The sequence below is a fragment of the Prionailurus bengalensis genome, chromosome D2 (genome assembly GCF_016509475.1).
Source record: "Prionailurus bengalensis isolate Pbe53 chromosome D2, Fcat_Pben_1.1_paternal_pri, whole genome shotgun sequence".
In the NCBI taxonomy this organism is placed as follows: Eukaryota; Metazoa; Chordata; class Mammalia; order Carnivora; family Felidae; genus Prionailurus; species Prionailurus bengalensis.
In genome coordinates, this window is record NC_057351.1 from 63063933 (window position 1) to 63072286 (window position 8354).

Sequence of the window (8354 nt, forward strand, 5' to 3'; positions counted from 1 at the left end):
GGTCACTGCCCGGTGGGAGAGTGTCAGTGGTCATGGGGCCTGGAAAGAGTGGGGTAGGTCTGGTGGGGCCCAGGGTGCTGGGAGAAGGTGCTGACAACCCAACCCAGTGAGGCAGACAGCCTGGGGGCTGTCTTGTGTGAGCTGAGGCTCTTAGCCCCTGTGCATGCTCCATTTTCCCATTGAACTCCTCTTACAAAATACAGTCCATGACTTGGGGTGCCTGGGTGGCTCAGTCGTTTAAGCATCCGATTTCAGCTCAGGTCATGATCTCATAGTTCGTGGGTTCGAGCCCCATGTCGGGCTCTGTACTGACAGCTCAGAGCCTGGAGCCTGCTTTGGATTCTGTGTCTCCCTCTCTCTCTGCTCCTCTCCAACTCATGCTCTCTCTCTCTCTCAAAAATAAATAACATTAAATTTTAAATTAGATAATCCATGAACAAATTACTAGGAATTTCAAGTCAGACACCACAGAGCCTTAAACCCCCAGTACAGAGCCCTTCTGGGTGTTAGGCACTTTTCTGACTGAGCTAAGTGGGGGGCCCTTTGCAGCATGCCCATGAACCCAGCGCTGAATCTCTCCACACAGAATGGAGAGAAAGGTTAAGAGAGTTAATATACACAGAGTGCACTGCCTGTCATATAACAGGCTCTTGATGCAAAGTAGTTGCTGAGATGATCTTCAAATTGTCCCAAACCTGCTCTTTTACAGGCACCATTCTCCAAAGAGGGCATCTTTTTACATTGCAAATTCAAGCATGTGATTCACCTTAAAATGTTTAAGTTGCTTCTCTGTTCTGAAAATCAAGTCCAAACTTCATGTGGTCGGTGAATCCTTGTCACACTCTTCTAAGGGCCACCTGACCCCTTACCTGTGTCCCTTTTCCTCCTCTGTCACTATCCTCAGGCTCACTGCCATTCTCTTTTATCAGGCTTGCTCTCACCTTAGGTCCTTGGCCGTCTTCAGGGAAAAGAAGAGTTCCAGGCAGAGGGAACAGACTGTGCAAAGCCTTACTCAAGGCTTTGAAAGTTTGAAAGTAAGTTTGAAAATTCACTTAGGAGGGTTTTCTTTGAGATTTTTGACCAGCCAAAACAACCCCCATGTATGATGTGCTTTCTTTATTTTTTTTTGAAGTTTTATTTATTTATTTTGAGATGGGGGAGGGAGAAAGCACCCATGAACAGGGAAGGGGCAGAGAGAGAGGAAGAGAGAGAATCCCAAGCAGGCTCTGTGCTGTGGAGCCCCATGCAGGGCTTGAACCTGTGATTATGGCCTGAGCCAAAATCAAGAATCAGACACTGAACCAACTGAGCCACTTAGGCATCCCATGTGATGTGTTTTTATAAAATCTTGTGTTCGATTTTGTTTTTGTTTTTCATCTTCTGAAACAAATTTGTTTCCTTCAAAAATGAGCCAAAAAGGGCTCAGGCTTAAAAAGAAAACCCACACCAAAGCAGGAAATGAAGCTCTCTTTCTCCGGCCAGAACAAAACATGAGAAAGCAGGAACTCAGTCCCACCTCCACCCCACCTCCAAATTATACAGTCGAGTTTCCCACATTTGGGGAAATCACAGGGCTCAGCACATTGGGAGTGCAGTGTATAAGACTTGCCCTGGGAAAACCACCTTTGTGATCATGGCATCTCCCCTGTCAGGTGAGTATATCCTGTGTGTGTGTGTGTGTGTGTGTGCTCACGTGTGCTTTTTTGGTAAATAGCACTTCTAACAATTCTAAATATAATCAGCTCTTTAAAGATTGTTGATGTGCCTCTTTCTAATTAAACTGTTAGTATCATGTATACAATCTTTGTATCTCTCTTGTTCATATCTCCATTATGGTGCCTAGTTGAGAGCCAGACACATGGTAGAATCTTGGGGACTATTAATTAAATTACTTGTATCCAGTGTCTAACCAAGATGTATAGGCTGATGCCCCATCACTTGAGATTATTGTCTGGTAAAAGATGCCCTTTAATGTAGGCAAATCCTGATTAGGTGTTAGAACAAGACTGGTTTCAGGTTTCTTTCACTTCTTGCTCTCCTGGACCTTCTGATCTCACCTGTTTGGGTGTGGAAACCTTTTCTTCTCATCTTGTAGTGTCCTGTTCCCCAGTTCCCTGGATTACCACTCTTGAGCACAGGGCACATACATGTCTTTCTTCCCAGTCTTTGCTTCTAGATTCCTTCCTTCCCCCTGCCATTTGTGCAGGTACTGAACCTCCTCATTTATTCAGTTGATAGTATCTTTACATCATTGTTTTGTAGAATTTTCCTATAAACTGTCTGCTATTATTTAAAGGTGGAAGAGAGGAGTTTGTCCAGTGAGGCAGATTGCAAAATAAGCTTTGCAGAAAAGTATGGTCTCTTAGGGGCGCCTGGGTGGCTCAGTGTATTGAGTACCCAATTCCTAATTTTGGCTCAGGTCATGATCCCAGGGTCATGAGATCAAGCCCTGTGTCGGGCTCCACAATGAGCACGGAGCCCACTTGGGACTGTCTCTCTCTCCCTCTGCCCCTTTCCCCTGCTTGTTCTCTCTCTCTAAAAAAGAAAATGGCCTTTTAAAGTAAAAAATATACTGGTTTATTTAAATAACCTTACCACATAAGCAGTGCTGAGCTTCCTGTCAGTTTCAGCTTCCTATGCTACACAGTTTGATGATCACAAAACAGGTGTGGAAAGGAGAGCCCCACGTACCCAGCCACTGGGTTCCAGGAGCATTCTGAGATGGTCTCTCACATATTTGTCATTGTCTACAGCCTAATAAGATTATGCTTCCTTTTCACCTTTCATTTTATCATTGTCCATAATAAAGGGATGCATTAATTTAATCCATAAATACAGATATGATGGTTTTATCCTGTGGCTGTGAATGGTGCTTTAAAATAAAGAACCAAAATGATAAACCGGTGTAGTAATTTACCATAATTACAGCAATGAAATACTACTTTGAGTCAGTCATGGCAGTAATACACAGCTCAGGAACTTCTAGCGAAATCCACTAAATGGAAGAGAGCAAAGGGAGGAAGAAATGAGATGTGAGGTCGCATAAGGTTTCTAGCCACGAATCCAGACAGTTGAGAAAATAAATGCAAGCTGGAAGGCTCAGGGAAAGATCTGCCCTGGGAGGAGGTGCCCTTGTTTTCTCTGGAAAAGCACGCCAAGTTTAGGAGACTTGCCACAGTTTAATTAAAGTCTGCAGCTGGTGTGAAAGCAAAGGAGAAAAAGAAATTAGGGCAGCACAAAAACTAATGAAAGTCTAGAATCTCATTTTAAAGTTTTCTCTCTATTATGAAAGAAATACGACTTGTCACATGTGCCCCCATTCACCGTGACAAAGCCCTCGGGGAAGGAACATTCTGGACTATGAAGAGAAAAGACCTGTAGTTAGGTCTCTTTCGACATGACTGCCACTGCCTTTTTCAGGAAAAACTCATCAAAATCTTTTGTTTGTTTTTTGAAAACCAGATTGGTTAGGGAGAGCAGCACAAATTGAACAGCTTCAAGTATAACTATAGGAAAGTCCATTGAAACTTTAAAACCAGCTTTGGCAATCAGAGTGGGATTCACATTCAGGCTGTATGGCTGTATTCATCAAGGTCTCCAGAGAAACCAAACCAAGAAGATAGTCTCTATTATAGGGACTGGTAAGTCCAAAATCCATGGAGTAAGCCAGGCAGGCTAGTAACTCAAATGGGTTTGTATGTTAGTCTTGAGCCTGAATTTCTTTGCCTTCATGAAAACTCAATATTTCTTATTAAGGCCTTCAACTGATTGGATGATACCCACCCACATTATGGAAAGTAATCTGCATTCCTGAAAGTCTACTGACTTAGATGTTAATTACATCTTAAAAATACCAAGGCGGCAACATCTAGTCTGATGTATTTTTTCAATGTTTATTTATTTTTGAGAGAGAGAGAGAGAGAGAGAGCAGGGGAGGGGCAAAGAGAGAGGGAGACACAGAATCTGAAGCAGGCTCCAGGCTCTGAGCTGTCAGCACAGAGTCCAATGTGGGGCTCGAACTCACAAACCATGAGATCATGACCTGGGACACAGTCAGATATTTAACTGAGCCAACAGGCACGCCTCTAGTCTTATTTATGTTTGGTGAAGCAAATGGGCACCTTGGCCTTACCAAGGTAATACCTGAAATTGACTGTCAAAGCAGCTAATATTGAAAATATTATATTAGTTAATATTTATAGAACACGTTATATTTGTCAGGTACACTGAACTCATCTAATTCTCACAACAACCATTTTATATAGATAATATTATTATTCTCAATTTATGGGTGAGAAAACTAAGATATAGGAAAGGTAAGTAACTTTCCAAATTCACAGAGTAAGAGACAGAGCTAGAATTTGAACCCATATAGTCTAACTCTAGAATTTGGGTTCTTTAGTATCAAAATATGATGAATTTGGGCAAGTTAATTAATTTTCCTGAGATTTTACTGTTTTATGGGAAAATATATATAATAGCAAATAATGTGTGGTTTGAGGGAACAATTAAATTAGAATATGCATATAAAGATCCTAGTAAAGTACCTAATAGATAGCAGGTGCTCAATAACATGTAGCATTTAGGGCATCTGTGTGGCTCAGTTGATTAAGCATCTGACTCTTGACTTTGGCTCAGGTCATGATCTCACAGTTCCTGAGTTCAAGCCCTGCATTGGGCTTATACTGACAGCATGGAGCCTATTTGGATTCTCTTTCTCTCTCCGCCCCTCTACCACTGGTTTGCACTCTCTCTCTCTCAAAATAAATAAATAAAAACTTAAAAATAATAAAAATAAATAAAATGTATCCTTCTTCCCCTGACCTTAAAATTGCTTAAGTTTTAATCATGTCTTTTTTTAAAATTTTTTTAACATTTATTCATTTTTAAGAGACAGAGAGAGACAGAGCATGAGTTGGGGAGGGCAGAGAGAGAGGGAGACACAGAATCTGAAGCAGGCTCCAGGCTCTGAGCTGTCAGCACAGAGCCCGACGCAGGGCTCAAACTCACGAACTGTGAGATCATGACCTGGGTCGAAGTCGGATGCTCAACCGACTAAGCCACCCAGGCGCCCCCATCACGTCTTATTTTTAGAGAGCTCTTCACTCTAGAAAAGCTCACTAAAGCATTGAGGACTTTTATTGAAGAGAATTATTGTTATAATTTTTTGGATAATAATAGTCTCCCTTGATAATCTCTAAGATTCATTTAGGCTAGAATTTGTGTTATTCCATGCTGTCCTTCAGCACCAAATTCAATCTTTGGCATACAGTAAGATCTTCAATGCATGAAATAAATCAGTAAATAGATTGAGAAATTATTGCCTTTTCTTGTCCATTGAGGTAAGAGACTGAAGCACAGAATGATCCAATGATGTGCTCAGGTGGATGCAATTTACAGATGGTGTATCCCTGTCTCCAGAATTCCATCGTTTCATTTATGTATTTGTTTCCTTTCTGAAAACAGTGTGGGATGTAAGCAGAGGCTTATGCAACCTTAAGGTTCATCATCTCCCTGCCCAGTTGTAGTCAGAGAAAGTTTAAATACAATTCAAGTGTTGAGTGACAGTGACCTCCATGCCTGGGTGCCATAGATAGGTCCTGACGAGGATCTGAGAGTTGCTGACCCCAACAGCCTTCATTTGGAGTGGACTTCTTCTGAACAGGCAGATAAATAGCTTTGAAGCTCAGTAAGGAAAGGGTCAGTGATTCACGCAAAGCAGGAATGTATCCACATTTAGATACATGTCATTTGCACTTCAACAAGAAAAGAGAAAAAAAAACCCTCACACCTTAATTCAAGTTCCACTTCTCTTGCCCTTTTACTTTTTCTGGAACTGACGAGAAGTACCTCTATAATTTAAATCTAATGACAATTAAAGTGCAAAGCCATTACCTACTTTTATTGAATTGTCTTCTGTTTTATGGATTAATTGAAGAAATGACACATCACTACAGAGATGTGTGTGCTCATCCCATCTGGCCCAGCCTCCTCCGACCTGACATGTGCTGTCTATGCTGTAGGAAGCTGATCTCGGACTTGGAGACACAACACGCTGGGCTCGGACACTCACATACCGAGTAAGCTCAAGCGAGTGCCTGAACCTCTCTCTGTCTCACTTTCCTCACAAATAAAATGTGAGTGACAAGTTCCACCCTGACTCTATGGAGAAATAAGATTTCAGTGGGGTGATTTATGTGAGAGTCATTTGAATAAGACAACAAATAAGACATATAAATAAAAATTAAGAAATTTTACAAACTATTATTATTATTCTGGATGTTTTGAAAGAAAAATACATTCCACTTGGTATTGAGTTTCCTTCACACTATAATTCCAAGTCTAGATTTCAAGTCCAAGTAAATAGATAAGCAACTCACAATCTTCCAGGCATTACCATCTCCTGGCCATTCTGACCTCTCTCTGAAAACCAAAGTTCCAATCAGTCACCCTTTGCCTCCTGATCTCCTAAAGATTCTTAGTTCCTATTATTTATACTTTTCCTTCCCATTTCCATGGCCAACACCTCAATTTAAAATTTCATTGTTTTCTAGGATGTCTCTCTGTTTCCTCTTTCTCCTAAACTGACTTTCATAACAGCTTCCCACTGCCTGGAGCAAATTCCAAATCCCTTAGATCTCTACAACTTGGAACTATCAAGGCATTACTGCTTTATATTTCCAGTTTCCATAAAGAAACCCTCTGCTCTGAAAATTTGATTGTCTTACTATTCCCTCAAAGCTTCAATGTGGTTTATTAGAGTACTTCACAAATTCCTTCCTTTCTCACCCTATAAACCATCACATTGGAGTTTTATTCATTTTATGTAAACTCCCCAGTCATTTCTCTCCCTCACCTAAAAACTTCTGAGACCACATTGTCCTTAGACCAATATCCTTAAGATTGATTTTTAAGGTCCTTCAAAATGAACTTAGCTTATACATCCCACCCCAACACTTTTTCCCCAAACAAGCTATTCATATTAAACTTGAACAGCCCCTTGCTTCCTGACCATTCTTTTCCTGGCTCAATTTCTCTTCCTGCCCCTTCTCTGTTTATCCAAATCCCAGCAGTCTTTATGAAAACAGCTCATGTAAAATCTCCCCTCAAAGCTTTCTCTGTTGCTGCGTATTTTCCTTCACTGACCTCCAAGAATATGGAGGAGGCAGTATGATGTAGGAGAGGCAATAAGGCCTTCTAGAAATAGAATTTCATTTGGAGTCGCACAGACCTGGGCTTGCAATCCCAGTTTGGCATTTAATATCGGTAAGTCCTTGGGAAAAATCACGTAACTCCTTGAGCTTCCTTTTCCTTATCTGTAAAATAGGAATATTAATTATAACCTTACACAGATTGTAGTGATTGAACGAGGCAATTTATATAAAACATCTGCTACATAATAGTCATTCAATAAGTGGTAGCTACTATCATTATGAGTACTGCCTCTGTTGCTCAATTGGCATCTACCATATGCCACTTTGTGTTATTATTGAACAACTTTATGGGTTTATAGTTGTCTCCTATAAAAGTGGTTTTCATGGATGTGCTGAGTATTACACTTATTTTGAATGTCCCAGAGTGGTAAGCACAGTGATGGTATCTTGCCATTTGTTAAAAATCTAAGAAGCTCATCCCTTGAAAAATTCATTTCAATAGTATGCCTTGTTACTTTAAGTACATACTGTTAACTGTGTATTACCAATACTAATAAAGCGTTGCTAAGTAGAAATCCTTCTGGATTAGTTTGGCATGTTCTTTGAGAATCACTTTACAGTTCTATCCTATTGCCTCGATGCCATTATTTGAAACTTAGGAAGAGACTAGGGCCATCTCCTTGGGTGATAATAGATTTTGGGTCTCCTCCCCCCAACTGCACTGAAACAGAGTATTTCATAATTTATGTATATGATGAACACATTGGGTGGTTCGTTACCACTCTGAAGGATGAGTGTCTTTGACACGAGGTAAGGTGAGCAGCTTTGAGCCACGTTTTTTAGCTCTCTGAACCTCAAACTTATTTTTTGAATACAAATTATCATCTTTCTACATAGAGCTTGTGAAAAAAAAAAGAACAAACCTCTCAGCTCATTGTCTGGTATGCAGTAGTTACTTAAAAGCCATAACCATAAATAATTATTCTGTTTGTAATTATAAATAATATTTGTCAGATGAATAGCTATAGCTTATTTGAAATGCAGGGTCTCAGGCTCTAGGACTTAACAACTGAATCCAAATCTACAGTTTGACAAAGACGCCTAGATGATTGGAAGTCACCTTAAAGTTTGGGAAGCACTGGTCTAGATCATATTCTGAACAAGTAGGACTAGGAAGGGACCCAGGACGATGCATTTCTG

General features: G+C 40.5%; 1 non-coding gene across 1 annotated transcript; it reads right to left on the reverse strand.

Annotated features, from left to right (window-relative positions):
• Positions 1-1493: 1493 nt before the first annotated feature.
• On the reverse strand, positions 1494-1660 carry LOC122493645. The gene has a single exon (XR_006300001.1). It is a non-coding gene; the product is annotated as a U1 spliceosomal RNA (small nuclear RNA).
• Positions 1661-8354: the final 6694 nt, after the last annotated feature.